Below are 17,283 nucleotides of genomic sequence, written 5' to 3'. Positions count from 1 at the left end.
AGCAAAATCATCCCACTGGAAGGATCAGCAAATAATTGGGAATAAAAATAAAAACTACCACAATGATCTACAGAATTACAGACACTTATAATAGGGTAAAATATGGAAATGCACAGTAAAAACGAAGTTGCATAAAAGAGAAAAATCAAGAGGGGCCTCAATATAAAAATAGAGGTACAAGGACAAAATTTAGTGTGTTATTAAGAAGATAGACTTTTGCTTATTTGGAACAACTTGTTTTCTGACTCATTTGAAATAATTTTAGTTGCAGTCATTTAAATGCTTCATGGAACAGAGCTTTAAGGCTGCTGACATATATGTGCCTCAAGTCCAATCAATAGCAATTTTTTTCATCTGAACCCTTACGAAATTTGATGTCTTGTGTTGGCAGGTTTGTTTCATCTTTATCTTTCCAGTAAGTACAGCTTCACCACTTGCCATTTGTGAAATGATTTGTTCGTCTATTTGGAAACAGAATGTTAAAAGTTTGTCAGGGAAAACGATAAGAAAACAAACCCTGTTTTGAAATCTTAAAAGTTTCCCAGTGTAAGAAACTTCGTAGAAACCTTCTGGAACTCTAAGATGAGAACTCGAAGGATCAGCCAGTCAGTCAGCCAACTCTGACTGCCAGTCTGTAACATAAATGCTTCCAATATTCAAAGCTGTTCTGTCAATTGATATATTTTAATGTGGAATCTCACCTCCTACAACTGTATTGGGAGTTTTTGAAACATGAAAATTTCATATGTAAGCTCCCAGAATTATTATGTGTTTAACATATTTAAACATTTTTTTCCCTTAAATTTCAATCTGGAGTAGTAAAAAGATTGATACATTGTGGTTTAAAGAGAGTTTAGGAAAAACATTTATGAGCCATTATCTCTTTATTCTCTTTTACTCCCCATAAACTTATTTCATAGCCACTATAATGTACTGTGAGGCATTATATATTGATTATAAAAGACCCTTTCCCTTTGGAATACTACATGCAAAATACTTAGCATTTTTGCCAGATATACAGTAAATACTCAATAAATGTTAGCTATTAAAAACAATAAACACATTCCCAACAGTTTGATGGGATGGGGGAGAATGGTTAGGCAACTGTTGGCCAGAGGGAAAAAACTTTATTTTTTAAAGGAGTTTAGGGTGTCTGTATTATTTTTTACATCGGCAAATAAAATTGTATATGTCATGTACATTGTGATGTTTCGAAATATGTTACATTGTGGAATGGCTAAATCAAGCTAATTAGTATATGCATTATCTCACATAGTTATTTTTTTTTTTGGTGAGAACACTTAAAAATCTCTCAGTGTTTTTCAAGAATACAATATATCATTGTTGGCTGTAGTCACCATGTTGTACATTATACCTCTTTTAAACCTTATTTCAAAAAGTTATTTTCTTTTTTAGTATGTAGAGCAATGGGTGTGTTAGTGAATAGTTTAAGAGGGTTGACTTAGTAAGTTCAATCAGAAAGGGTAGGTGAGCAGCAGGATTCTCAGGATCAATTGTGTTTGTGGTTCTTTTTCTCTGATGATTTCTTAGACCTTTTACTGGTGATCTGAGTGTCATCTCAATGTTTTGCACTTTATTCTGGAAATTCTTCCCACAGATCTAGAAATAGGAACATTTTATTTGTTCTGATTTATAACGGCAGTCAAATAATTATGCCTGTTAATCATCTTTTACTATTTTATCCATTAGTAAGCACAATATAACTGTATGTAACTTTTTATCTAAGTGAAATCTCAAATAGTTTTAACTACTCTTGTTTTCAGAATTAGTGGACTGGAGTTAGGATTCTTTAATGCTATTCTGAAAACAAACTGGACCCTTTTTTTTTTTTTTTTGCCTGAAAGGTGATCAACCTAGCAAATGCAAGCTCAATAATTCCTTCCTGAAATAGTCAATTTGAATGCAAAGTTAGTTTTTAAGAGTTTGTCTGTAAATGCTGGCATAGCACAATTAAAAGGAAAAGGTATGAATTTGAGAAGTTGGAAGAAAAAGCTAATTTTCTGAAATCTTTTTGATGCCTATCATCATTTTCCCAATTTAAGCCTAACTGCTAAGTTGTCTTCCACTGTCCCCAGTAGGGGAAAGGTGGAAAGAAACAATGTTTAATTGGATTGCAACTACATGACCCCAGCACTTTTCATTAAATCCGTGACAAGTCAGCCGAACTACTTTGGTGTCTTGAAGCCAAAACAACTTCTTGATTAACTAAATTTCTCACTTTTTAAATTGGTGGTTTTCTTGTTGCATGGATACAGCATTAGCTAAACCAAATACAAATTAGAGATTTTCTGTAAACCACAGGAGGCATTTATGATACCTGTCAAAGCAGCTCTAGCAGGGCCAAGTTGGGAGCTCCTGAGCATAGTGGCAAAGGCAAAATTAGCTTTGCATCCTCTCTGCTCTACTTAAAGATCCCTCCCACTCTAGTTCTGGTGACCCAGCTCCAGGTACCAGCACATGGGGTATGGAAACACCCACTCAGTGTTGTGATCCCACAGAGCTATCTGTCTTGTAATCCTAGCTGGGAGTTAACTAATAGTGGAGTTAACTAATAGTGACTTCAGGCTGTTACCTTCCAGGGAATATTTGAATTCAAATGAGTGATTGGAAGGAGCAGCAACTCTAATGATTTTATTTCAAGTAGATAATGGATGAAATTTTGGAGGTTAGGAAATTCTCAGATCTTACCCCATAGATAGCAGTTTGCCTATGCTGCTATGGGCTGGTCCGTGTAATGAACACAGACGATACATAGACAAGGTGAGACATTGAGGGTATTAGTCCAATTCTTCATCTAGACTGCCATTTTTTTTTATTATACTTTAAGTTCTGGGATACACGTGCAGGATGTGCAGGATTGTTACATAGGTATACATGTGCCATGGTGGTTTGCTGCACCTATCAACCCATCATCTACATTAGGTAGATTTCTTCTAATGCTATCCCTCCCCTTGGCCCCCACCTCCCAACAGGACCTGGTGTGTGATGTTACCCTTCCTGTGCCCATATGTTCTTATTGTTCAACTCCCACTTATGAGTGAAAACATGCAGTGTTTGGTTTTCTGTTTATGTGTTAGTTTGCTGAGGATGATGGTTTCCAGCTTCATCCATGTCACTGCAAAGGACATAAACTCATTCTTTTTATGTCTGCATAGTATTCCATGGTGTATATGTGCCACATTTTCTTTATCCAGTCTATCATTGATGGGCATTTGGGTTGATTCCAAGTCTTTGCTATTGTGAAGTGCTGCAATAAACATACATGTGCGTGTGTCTTTATAGTAGAATGATTTAAATTATTTGGGTATATACCCAGTAGTGGGATGGCTGGTCAAATCGTGTTTCTGGTTCTAGATCCTTGAGGAATTGCCACATTGTCGTCCACAATGGTTGAACTAATTTACACTCCCACCAAGAGTGTAAAAGCATTCCTATTTCTCCACTTCCTCTCCAGCATATGTTGTTTCCTGACTTTTTAATGATCACCATTCTAACTGGTGTGAGCTGGTATCTCATTGTAGTTTTGATTTGCATTTCTCTAATGACCAGTGATGATGAGCTTTTTTTCATGTTTGTTGGCTGCATAAATGTCTTCTTTTGAGAAGTGTCTGTTCATATTTTTTGCCCACTTTTTGATGGTGTTGTTTTTTTCTTGTAAATTTGTTTAAGTTCCTTGTAGATTCTGAGTATTAGTCCTTTGTCAAATGTATAGATTGCAAAAATTTTCTCCCATTCTGTAGGTTGCCTGTTCACTCTGATAATAGTTTCTTTTGCTGTGCAGAAGCTCTTTAATTAGATCCCATTTGTCAATTTTGGCTCTTGTTGCAATTACTTTTGGTGTTTTAGTCATGAAGTCTTTGCCCATTCCTATGTCCTGAACGGTATTGCCTAGGTTTTCTTCTAGGGTTTTTATGGTTTTAGGTCTTATGTTTAAGTCTTTAATCCATCTTGAGTTAATTTTTGTATAAGGTGTAAGGAAGGGGTCCAGTTTCAGTTTTCTGCATGTGGCTAGCCAGTTTTCCTAACACCATTTATTAAATAGAGAATCCTTTCCCCACTGCTTGTTTTTGTTAGGTTTATCAAAGATCAGATGGTTGTAGATGTTTCATGTTACTTCTGAGGCCTCTGTTCTGTTCCATTGGTCTATATATCTGTTTTGATACCAGTACCCTGCTGTTTTGGTTACTGTAGCCTTGTAATATAGTTTGAAGTCAGGTATCATGATGTCTCCAGCTTTGTTCTTTTTGCTTAGGATTGTCTTGGCTATACAGGCTCTTTTTTGGTTCCATATGAAATTTACAGTAGTTTTTTCTAATTCTGTGAAGAAAGTCCATGGTAGCTTGATGAGAATAGCATTGAATCTATAAATTACTTTGGGCAGTATGACCATTTTCACGATATTGTTTCTTCCTATCCATGATCATGCAATGTTTTTCCATTTGTTTGTGTCCTCTCTCATTTTGTTTAGCAGTGGTTTGTAGTTCTCCTTGAACGGGTCCTACACATCCCTTGTAAGTTGTATTCCTAGGTATTTTATTCTCATCGTAGCAATTGTGAATGGAAGTTCACTCATGATTTGGCTCTCTGTTATTGGTGTATAGGAATGCTTGTGATTTTTGCACATTGATTTTGTATCCTGAGACTTTGCTGAAGTTGCTTATCAGCTTAAGGATTTTCTGGGCTGAGATGATGGGGTTTTCTAAATATACAATCATGTCATCTGCAAATTGGACAATTTGAGTTCCTCTCTTCCTGTTTGAATACCTTTATTTCTTTCTCCTGCCTGATTGCCCTGGCCAGAACTTCCAATATTATGTTGAATAGGAGTGGTGAGAGACAGCATCCTTGTCTTGTGCCAGTTTTCAAAGGGAATGCTTCCAGCTTTTGCCCATTCAGTATGATATTGGCTGTGGGTTTGTCATAAATAGCTCTTATTATTTTGAGATATGTTCCATCAATACCTAATTTGTTGAGTGTTTTTAGCATGAAGGGATGTTGAATTTTATGAAAGGCCTTTTCTGCATCTATTGAGGTAATCATGTGGTTTTTGTCATTGGTTCTGTTTATGTGATGGATTACGTTTATTGATTTGTATATGTTGAACCAGCCTTGCAACCCAGGGATGAAGCCAACTTGATAGTGGTAGATAAGCTTTTTGATGTGCTGCTGGATTCAGTTTGCCAGTATTCTATTGAGGATTTTCGCTTCGATGTTCATCAGGGATATTCGCCTGAAGTTCTCTTTTTTTGTTGTGTCTCTGCCAGGTTTTGGTATCAGGATGATACTGGTCTCATAAAATGAGTTAGGGAGGAGTCCCTATTTTTCCATTGTTTGGAATAGTTTCAGAAGGAATGAAACCAGCTCCTCTTTGTACCTCTGGTAGAATTTGGCTGTGAAGCCCTCTGGTCCTGGGGTTTTTTTAGTTGGTAGGCTATTAATTACTGCCTCAATTTCAGAACTTGTTATTGGTCTATTCAGAGATTAGGCTTCCCCCAGTTTAGTCTTGGGAGTGTGTATGTGTCCAGGAATTTATCCATTTCTTATATATTTTCTAGTTTGTTTACATAGAGGTATTTATAGTATTCTGTGATGATAGTTTGTATTTCTGTGGAATCAGTGGTGATATCCCCTTTATCATTTTTTATTGTGTCTACTTTATTGTTTTCTCTTTTCCTCTTTATTACAGACTGCCATTTTTATTCCTATCTGATTTTGGTGCAATGAAGTTGAGTTTTGAGGATTTGCAACCTTTAAAATGAGGAGCTAGGGAAAAAAAGGACAAGGGCATATGACTATAAATGTTAATAAGTATTGAATACTATTAATGTACCAAACACTGAACTAGATACACAGATGAGTAACATAAGGTAGTGTCCTTGTCCTAATGGTACTTGCTCGGATAGTGGTGGGAGCTAGCAAATAACCATACAAACATGCATATGTGTGTATGCATGTTATATGTATATATGTATGTGTATGTGTGTGTATTTGTGTGTATATTTATATGTAAAATATGAATTTTAGTAAATACTGTGAATGAAAGGCAGCCATTCAATTTTGCCTCCTAGGGGCAGATTAACTCAATGGTTAAATTCACAGACTCTGGATCCAGGAGGCCTGGATCAAATTCCAGCTCTGCCACTTCTTAGCTGTGTCATCTTAGGTGCATTACTTAAGCTTCCTGTGCCTCCTTTTCCTCATCTGTAAAATGGCGATAATAACACCTACTTTATAGAGTTGTTGTGAGGACTGAATGAATTAACATATGCAAAATGATTAGAACAGAGCCCAGCACAGTGTTAACCTTTAGCTAGTATTATTACTGGGGGTCAGGGAGAGAGCCTCATTGAGGAAGTGACAGGGATGATTAGGAGGAGGCCCTGTGAGAGGGTTAGGAAGTGTGCCCCAAGCCAAGGGAAGAGCTTCTGAGGGGAGAAGCAGTTTGGCACACTGGAGAAACAGAGAGGAAGCCCATTGGGGTGCACCAAGTAGCCACAGGATGGAGAGGAGGCTCCAGAGTGGGGACAGAGATCAGATCATGTCAAGATTTGAAGAGCATTTTAAGGATTTTGGATTTTATTCTAAATGTGATGGAAAGCGACAGACATGTTTTACACTGGAAAATGACATGATATAATTTATGCTTTAAAAACAAACAGTCTGGCTACCTTGTGGAGACCAGACAGGAGAGCTGTGGCAGGGAAACCACTGTGGGGGCTATATTAGGGTTCTCCAGAGAGCATGACTAGAGGTTAGGGGCACAGAGAGAGAGAGAGAGAGAGAATGTTAAGGAGATGGCTCACTTAATTGTGGGGGCTAGCAAGTCTACAGGGCAAGTGGGCTGGAAATTCCAGCAGGGGTTGATGATGCAGTCCTGAGTCCAGTGGCAATCTGGAGGCAGAATTCTTTCCTCTTCAGGGGACCTAGATCTTTTCTCTTCAGGCTATCAAAAATTGCATGAAGCCCAGCTATGGAGGATAATCTGCTTTCCTGAAAATCTACTGATTTAAATGTTAATCACATCTGAAAAACACCGTCACAGACACTTCTAGATGGGTGTTTGACAAGACAGCTTGACATCACAGCCTGGCCAAGTTGCCATACAGAATTAACCATCTCAGGGGGTATTTCCACCAACAAAGTGAGAGAAGATGGTGGACTAGGGTGATGACTGAGGGGATTGAGAGAAGTGGCTGGAGTCAAGCTTTAGTTTGAAAATAGAATGAGCAAACTTGGTGTTGATTGCGAAAGGGGATAAGAAGCAGGAGCAATCAAGATCATCCCCTCAATTTCTGGGGTAAGCAAAGAGCACAGCCCTACCTCATCCATCCAGGCAACTTCAGTGGGTAGGGGAGAGAGATACTACCAGGGAGAGTGGAGAGAGAAGGAAGGAAGAAGGAAGAGAGAGAAAGAAACAGTGTGGGCATCCTTAGGTGCAGAAAAGGCAGGGAAGGGGGGGAGCTTAGCTCAGATGTTGAGAAGCTGATAATTCACCTGGGAAATCCCATGGCAGAGTGAGCAGGGGACATGGCATTCTCCATCAGTGATCTTATACAATAGTGCCCTCAACTCCTACTAAACGTGGCCCAAAGGATGTCAGGAAGGACTGGTTAATTCCACTGTGAACCAGAGCAGGAGTGTGAGCTGAGAAGGCTTCCTTTGTGGAAAGCATAGGGAAAATTGTTTCAAAAGGGGGGCAGTCTTAGCTGTGCCAAATGAAGTCAAGAGTTCTAGGTCTGATTTAAATGTTAATCCCATTTGAAAATCATCTTGACAGCCACTTCTAGACTGGTGTTTGACCAGATAGCTTGACATCACAGTCTAGCCAAGTTGACACATAGAATTAAGCATCTCAGGGGTATTTCTACTATCCAGGTGGAAAAGGGCTCATTCAGTTTGACAATGTGGGCATCTCTGGTACCCTTGAGAGTAGCTTTGCTGGTGGTCCCATTTGCAGACGAATAAATTGGGGTGAGACAGGTGAACTATGTAGTCCGAGTTCAAACTCACAGCTCAGTTTGCCTGCCTCAAAGACCATGCTCTTAATTTCTTTTTTCTTTTCTTTTTGAGATGGAGTCTCACTCTGTTGCCCAGGCTGGAGTGCAGTGGTGCAATCTTGGCTCACTGCAGCCTCTACCTCCTGGGTTCTAGTGATTCTCCTGCTCAGCCTCCCGAGTAGCTGGGATTGTAGGCGTGTGCCACAATGCCTACCTAATTTTTGTATTTTTAGTAGAGAGGGGGTTTCACCATGTTGGCCAGGATGGTCTCAATCTCTTGACCTCGTGATCCACCCGCCTTGGCCTCCCAAACTGGTGGGATTACAGGCGTGAGCCACTGCGACCGGCCCATGCCCTTAATTTCTGTACATGTTTCCTCCCTCTGAGAATGAGCACAGGGAAGAGTCTTGCTGCCTCTGCCCTGATTTTATGCCCTTTATGTGTTGTGGGTGGTGGAGGGCTAGTGCTCTGATCCTGGATTTTAGCCCCGATAAAGAACTGAGTTTTCTGAGAACACCTCACATTTCCAATAGTTAAGACTTTTATTAAACTTGTAATATTTGGTAACATTTTCTTAAAGTCTTGGTGGTGGTAAACTATCACTTTATAGCCCCAGTTCTTTATATTCCTTCTTGGTTAGGAGACGCAGGCAATTAAAGCAAATTTATGGAAACAGATTTCATACTTAGCCTTGCAACAAAATTTCACCCCAAACTAAAAACAACCACTTAACCATATGGAAGAGCTAATTTAGTTTCAACCCAGCAATTTTGAAATAAGTACTTGTATAATAAAATTTCAATTATAGTAGTTCTTCTCTAGAACTTACTGTGTATATACTTAAAATTTTGTAATCCATGCTATTATGGTTGATTTAATATTCTGTTATTTCCAACTCATATTAAACTCCTTTTTTGTTTTTTTTTAAAAAAATTTGACTTCTGGATTCACGTCAGTGACTCTGTAACCATGTTTCTTTTTCCTTTCTTTATATAATGGGTAAAGGGGAGAGGCCTTGGGTAGTCTAATTTGTAGCTCTGGCAGTGATGTCTTTTTAACCCCCCAGAATATATTTAAGAAATATGCATGTAAATCATAGTCATATCTAAGGAATAAAAACGATAAAAAGAACAAAGTAGCTGGGGTTGAAACAGAAAAGGCAGACTATCTCTTCCCACTACCCCGTGAATCAGATAGATGGATGTGTCTGTGCTTAGGCAGACCCATGGTGAGACAGGCAGGGAGGAGTGGGGGGGGGCAGGAGAGAGGCAGAGAGAGAGAGATAGGGAGAGAGACAGAGAGAGAAATAGAAAAGTTCTTTATTAGTATTTCTACAAGAAATACACTAGATGGTTTGGGGTCAAAACCAGTGTTTTATATGTGACCCTCTGCACCCCACTTTTAATGTGTTTTCTCTGCTCAGATGGCATTTAAAAAATCATATAACAGTTTCCTTCTAAAACAGACTTCTGGACTTATTTTTTCCTTTAATCTATACCTGCCAGTTTGGGACAGTATTTCCCTCACTTGATGAAAATCTTTGCTATTAATTGAGGATGTAGCTAATATTTCTGTCATAGGCAGCAAGGTGACACAGGATTACTTTTCATATATCTCTCACGCCCAGGGAGAATGAACACAAAGGTTTCCCTTTTCAGCACAAGATAGAAGATTCCTAATTTTAGTGTCAGAGTGACACCTTAGCGGAGTTTGTATCTGGTTAAAGGGTTGTAAGTATCAGGATAGCCTGTTCTCCAGTACTTCCCGCATGTCCTCTTCATAAGTGGGACCCCTCATCTCCCTTTATCCATCTCTAGGGTGCTCTGAAGGTAGTCAGTGTTTCCCTGTGCATCTCTAGGGTGCTCTGAAGGTAGTCAGTGTTTCCCTGTGCATCTGATTTGATCTTTAAAGACCCACAGCACTAATAGATTTATCTTTTCACATTCAAAGCATTCAGCTTATAATAGTTCCCCATTTCATGACTGATAATTTTGTTGTACAACCTTAAATGACTCCAAGCATTGGTAAGGGCATCCTAATATTTTCCTGTGACTTTACCTAATTTCCAGACTCTGAGCAACAGCCTCCATTACACATATCTCCTTGTTCTTTTGGACAATTACATTATGAATGTAGCAGTCAGGACACAGTCAGGAGACAGAGACCACCACTTGTTTTGTTTTAAAAGAGAGAATTTAATGTAAAGAACGGTTAACTAAGAAATGAAAGGCAAAATGAATGAAGTTATTGTGGAGGGATCAATTGCAGGAAGTAGCTACCACTGTTGTGGCTGGGAGAACAAGGAGAAAAGGTGGGAATTGGAAAACCTTGGAAACATGGAAGAGAGATCTCACGGAACTGAAACTGAGAATTCTGAGAAGGAGCCATTGCTTAGCAGGTACTTGTTTCTCTGAGCTGAGAGTAGGTTTCCTGGCTTCTAAGGCAGGGACACTGGTTGGCCGGTATTTCTGATGGCATACAATGGGGCTAGATGCACAAGTACCGGGAAAATGCACTGGTTCCGTTGATGCTCTGGGAAGGAGCTGCACCTGCTGGTGTAGAGAAGGAAAGCAGGGTGACACAGGAAGCAAGCAGGAAGGAGCAAATCTCTTCTACCTCCTCTAGCCTTGCAATCTCCGTTTAATTCTCCTGTCGGCAGCACCTGACAAGGAGAAGCTGGCAGGAGAATCACAGGGGAGAGTACAGAGGGTGGGTTTGGCACTGAGAGGCAGTGGCCTATTATCTGGCACACTGAGCTATCACTGTACAAATGCTTGTATTTGCAAAGGATTGTTATTCAAGTTCTGTAGTTTCAATGCAGTCAGCATGCCACACATAAAGAATGACTGTGATCAAAGTATTTTATCACTTTCAAGTCATGCTTATAAAATGCTCAATAAATGTATTTTTTTAAAGTGAGAATATTTTACTGAACACAAACGGTTTCATCTGGGGACTACACAACCTTATGTGGTGGTTTTAAAATATGTCCACGAATCTTTCAAAATTGCTCCTTCGAAAGATCGTACCTCATGTCCCTCCCCTTCTTAATTTCCCTCCCCTGGCATGTGCGTAGACTTAGTTATTTGCTTCTAACTCATAGAATGTACTGGAAGTCAATGTATGTGACTTCTGAGGCTGGATCACAACAGGCGCTATTTCTGCCTTGCCTTCTTGGATTGCTTTCAACAGGGGGTCACTCATCACTGTGTTTGAGGACATCCAAGCTGCATGAGGAGAGGCTCACGTAGGGGGAAACCGAGGTTTGCAGCAGTGACTCGCCAGGCGTGTGAGTAAGCCAACCTGGAAGCAGATCCTCCAGTTCCAGTGAAGTGTGTGGATGACATCAGCTCCAGCCTTCATTTTGACCACAACTCATGAGACGCCCTAAGCCAGAACCACCCTTGAAGCTGCTTTTAAATTCCGAAAGTGGAAATAATATATTTTATTGTTTAAAATCACTACATTTTGGGGTAGTGATTTGTTTTGCATGCCATTTGTTATGTTGCAATGGATAACCAATACATCTTGACTTTTGGAAACCATGAGGAGGGATCAATGTTTTAAAAAGATTCAGTGTCCTCATTTAGGTAGTCACTATTATTATTTCTTAAGGGAGTATGCCTACCAGGACTATAACTTTTCCAAGGAAGTGTTTATGAATACAGCACTGCCATGGATATTTAAAAGCAAGCTTGTGGATTCCACACCAGCTTTGAAATAGAATATCTGACACCTAGCAGTTAGTATAAGATAAAAGGAATTATTTCCCAAATAAAGCCATATGTTATTGCTATCATCATCATCATCATCACCATCACTGCCATTAAACATCTAGCTGCAGATAATACCCATAATAGTGTCCCTTTGAATGAGAGAAATCAACAAAGGTCCCAAAAGGCAATTGCACAGGTCCTTATTTACTGATTTTTCCTAAATAATCAAATAGATCTTTTACCTTAAATGTAGATAATATCATAATTCATCAAACTAATTTATAATGGTGAACTGCCACTTAAATATTGTCTTATAAATGATGCCTTTTGAAGTTAAAAGTGATGTTGATTCAATCAATTTTGAAAAAATATCTAGAACATATTAAACAAATGATATTAGAAGTGAAAAAAACTGTCTTCTATTAAGTCTTCTAAGAAAGACAATTATGATAAGTTCCTGATCAGATAAAAACCATTCCATCATTAAAGGAAATAAAAAGAAGCATAAATAAATTTGAATAGAAATGTATGTATGTTTCTTGGGTTTTGTCCTTCTGTACAAGGCTGGACCTTCAGAGTTAGAATTATATTCTGGTTTTCCCTCTATAAGCAAGAAATGACCTTAATGTATTAGTGAGACATATTTCTTCACCTATTGACGGTCACTCAGTGCTCTCATGTCTATAAGATCTGCTGTGTCACCTCTGCTGACCTTCTCAGGCATCTCCACAGGAGGATGGGGAAATGCCCATCCTCTTCAAGAGGGCTCAACCCAAGTAAGGAATCAGCTCAGGGCTTTCCTTGCACTGGCTTCCTTCTTTCTAAAGCACTCCAATGCAGAAGAAAACCCAGCCTGATGAGTCATTATCCAGCCATGATGTCCACCTTAACCTTCCAAACATCACTGATGTGAGGCAGAACCATCACAGACTGGAATGGCTACAGAATCTTTCTGACCCAGTGGATCCACCACTCCTAGACCCTCTCCAACTGACTCCTGGTGCAGTCAATTATTCTTCCTCCAAGTAATTACTTTCCTCTTGTCTTAAAATCCTTAATATGTAAAAGTGTGGTGATGCTTATATCAGTGTGATGTAGCCAGTGTTCCATGGGAACAGACATTTGTGAGTCAAGGCAAGAGCACTGAATATGTAAGCATTGCATTGAAAATGCTACTGTCAACTCAGCCATTAGCTTCACTTTGCAAACTGATTCTCTTTATTGTTACCCATATTGGATGACAGAGGAAAGGGAAGAAATAGAAGGAAGAAGTAAGCCTGTTGTGAGAACTGCCCTCTTCCCTCTCTGCAGGAAATAAAAAATCTTTATCCTTTCATTCCTCTAAGCATGCCAGTTCAGAGTACATTTCAGCAAAGAACTCAAATGTTAAAAAGCCCAGATGACATTTCCAGAACAATACATTATCCAAGTTATAAGCCAGGGACAGACAAGGTGACTAATGGCTGGTGGGTTGGTCATGTGCCCTGGAGAAGTGTAGTAGTCACGATTTAAAGTGATTCCTCCAGGGAAGCCAGCAACAGGATTTTGAAACCTATGATTTACTTTCTACAAAACAAGCCAAACATTGGGCCTTCATACACCAGTTGCATTCCATGCAGCTAGAGGTAGAGCAAGGATGCATTTTCTTTTTTTCCATCCTCCGTTTGGTGGCTCTCAATTTGCTACTTGGGCTGGGAATACTAGCCTCCCTTACATATGTGGGTGTCAGAGATAAAAAGTACTTTCCCCAACTCTTCGTTACAAAGGAAACTTGATGCTACATTACATGATGTAACTCCTCCTTTTTTTTTTTTTGAGACGGAATCTCGCTCTGTCTCCCAGGCTGGAGTGCAGTGGCGCGATCTCTGCTCACTGCAAACTCCACCTCCCGGGTTCCTGCCATTCTGCCTCAGCCTCCCACGTAGCTGGGTCTACAGGCGCCCGCCACCGCGCCCAGCTAATTTTTTTTGTATTTTTTAGTAGAGACGGGGTTTCACCGTGTTAGCCAGCATGGTCTTGATCTCCTGACCTCGTGATCCACCTGCCTCGGCCTCCCAAAGTGCTGGGATTACAGGCGTGAGCCACCGCGCCCGGCCAACTCCTCCTTTTGATTATAGGGCCTTTAGAGGAAGGTCACATGGACCGCTATTTCCGGTTTAATTCAATATAAGGATAGACGCAAGAGGGAGGAGTCAGTGCTCATGGGAGAGGGAAAAAAGGCAAGGAGAGAAAGGAGAAGTAAGAGATTTGGAATTGCAAATCTGGAGTTAAAAGAACAGCTACAGCATGGGCAGTGTCCTGCAGGCCCTCCTCTCACCACTCTGCACACCTGAACCTTCTCCTGTGAGGGCCCCTGCACAGTCGCGTGACACCTCGCACCTTCTACCTTGTCCTCTGTTTTAGGAAGACCAATGACAAATAACCTGATGATATGTCCAGGTTAGCATGAAAATAAGGCAACTTTCCTTTAAGAAAATAAGAAAGAGAAACAACCTTTGATTGTCGGTCAGGAGTCCCTCTGCAGCAGGGCCAAACTCTATTTCGACGGTCCTTAGCAGCCTCTGTTCCAAGGGACCTCACAAACCTGACCTAATGGGAAGGAGATTTGAGAGATGGTTAGAAAAATTGGGGGATGTCACATAGTTTAAATCTCTGTTGTAACATACAGAGATATAGTAATGTTGTGCTTAAAAATGCTTTGCTCTAAAAGAGACATTAGATTTTTTTTTTTTTTGAGTCGGAGTCTCGCTCTGTCGCCCAGGCTGGAGTGCAGTGGCACAGTCTCAGCTCACTGTAACCCCTGCCTCCCAGGTTGAAGCGATTCTCCTGCCTTGGCCTCCTGAGTAGCTGGGATTAAAGGTGCATGCCACCACGCCCAGCTATTTTTGTATTTTTATAGAGATGGGGTTTCACCATGTTGGCCAGGCTAGTCTCGAACTCCTAACCTCAAGTAATCTGCCCACTTCAGCCTCCCAAAGTGCTGGGATTAAAGGCATGAGCTACCACATCCAGTCAAGACACTGGACTTTTGAGAACACAATTTCTAGGAGTTTGGATAGGCAAGAGAGATGTCCAAGACAGTCTGCTAGGAGCTGCTAGGGAAGCACCTTAATTTAAATTATGATAGCAGTATTACAAGCTTCAATTTTGAAAGGCAGAAGGCTAAGTTAGAAAGAAAAGGGCTCGTCATTCCTTATTACCATAGGGTGTAAGAACTGAGTGTTTCATATGGCTGAATGTTTTTGTCTAATTAAAAATAAAACGAAATTATTTTGGAAATTAAGACTTTAAAGAGTTTTTCTTCTATCCAGGCCAATAATATTTAGTCTTTAATGATGGCTCTTATGTAAGTTCTGGGAATATTTTTGAACTATGGGCTTGTACTAATTTGCAAGGTATTGCTAGGTAATTGTTCTGGCTGGCATGCTGCTTCCCTCAGGCATTTCCAACGTTAAGGTCACTCTTTCTCCTTTTCGCTAACTAGGTGTGTTTAGTTTTGCAGGGGTATTATAATTGCTGAGCCTTAGTTCCAGCTATTCAGGTGGGTGGTAACCTATAGAAGCCCTCTATTCTATTTTTATTGGGGTTGAGGCATTATAATAAGCTCCTGGAATTTCCTCATAGGCACTACTGTAATAATTTTAGGGATATTTTTTATGATTTCTTACTAAAATGGAACACATTATCATAGCCACTGAAGAACTTACAATAAGCCTGGTAAACAGATGTATATGTTTCTTTTTTATCAGTTTTTTTAAATTTTTGATCTTTGTGGGTATGTAGTAGATATGTATATTTATGGGGTACATGAGATATTTTGATATAGGCAAGCAATGTGTAGTAATCTCATCATGGAAAAGAGGATATCCATCCCTGCAATCGTTTATCCTTCATGTTACAAACAATCCAATTATATTCTTTTAGCTATTTTAAAATACACAATTAAATCATTTTGGCTATAGTCACCGTGTTGTGCTATCAAATGCTAGGTCTTATTCTTATTCTTAACCATCACCACCTCCCCTCCACCCTGCACTATCCTTCCCAGCCTCTGATAACCACCTTTCTACTCTGTATCTCCATGTGTTTTATTGTTTCGAGTTTTAGATCCCACAAATAAGTAAGAACATGTGATGTTTGACTTTCTGTGCCTGGCTTCAGATGTATATGTTCCTGAACTTATATTATCTTGGGTTTCTAGTATCTTGTGAAAAATATTTAGTTTCTCACAGAGAGTTCTAATTTCTTCCAAATCTAGTTCTCCTCTCTTCCTAGGCACATAGGAGGATTACACTTTCCTGCTTCCTTGCAGTTGAGTAATTAATTATTGCCCCTGGGTTGTGAACAAAAGAGCTGTGTCACGTCTGGGCTAGAGCATTTCATGGCTGCTGTGCAATCCTCCAGCTCGGCTCCGTCTTTGCAGTGGTGAACCCCATGAAGCATCACAGGAAAACGGTGGCATCTCAAGACACAGTGAGCAAATGGAGCAAACTGCACGTGGAGCAAAGCCGACCTGCCAATCTGTACTAGCATAGAGTATGAGTGAAAAATCAACTCTTCTAGTTTTTTAATTATTATCATTATACTTTAAGTTCTAGGATACATGTGCACAACGTGCAGGTTTGTTACATATGTATACATGTGCCATGTTGGTGTGCTGCACTCATTAACTCATCATTTACATTAGGTATTTCTCTTAATGCTATCCCTCCCCCTTCCCCCACCCCAGAACAGACCCCAGTGTGTGATGTTCCCCGCCCTGTGTCCAAGTGTTCTCATTGTTCAATTCCCACCTATGAGTGAGAACATGCAGTGTTTGGGTTTCTGTCCTTGTGATAGTTTGCTCAGAATGATGGTTTCCAACTTCATCCATGTCTCTACAAAGGACATTAACTCATCCTTTTTTATGGCTGCATAATATTCCATGGTGTATACGTGCCACATTTTCTTAATCCAGTCTATCACTGATGGACATTTGGGTTGGTTCCAAGTCTTTGCTATTGTGAATAGTGCCGCAATAAACATATACATACATGTGTCTTTATAGTAGCATGATTTACAATCCTTTGGGTATATACCCAGTAATGGGATCACTGGGTCAAATGGCATTTCTAGTTCTGGATCCTTGAGGAATCACCACACTGTCTTCCACAATGGTTGAACTAATTTACACTCCCACCAACAGTGTGAAAGTGTTCCTATTTCTCCACATCCTCTCCAGCACCTGTTGTTTCCTGACTTTTTAATGATCACCATTCTAACTGGTGTGAGATGGTATCTCTTTGTGGTTTTATTAATTTTTTTATTGTACTTTAAGTTCTAGGATACATGTGCACAATGTGCAGGTTTGTTACATATGTATACATGTGCCATGTTGGTGTGCTGCACTTGTTAACTCGTCATTTACATTAGGTATATTTCCTAAAGCTATCCCTCCCCACTCCCCCCACCCCATGACAGGCCACGGTGTGTGATGTTCCCCACCCTGTGTCCAAGTATTCTCATTGTTAAATTCCCACCTATGAGTGAGAACATGAGGTGTTTGGTTT

This window comes from Pan troglodytes, chromosome 14, assembly GCF_028858775.2.
Source record: "Pan troglodytes isolate AG18354 chromosome 14, NHGRI_mPanTro3-v2.0_pri, whole genome shotgun sequence".
NCBI lineage: Eukaryota > Metazoa > Chordata > Mammalia > Primates > Hominidae > Pan > Pan troglodytes.
The sequence above is the reverse complement of the archived record's forward strand: the minus strand, read 5'-3'. Positions refer to the sequence as shown.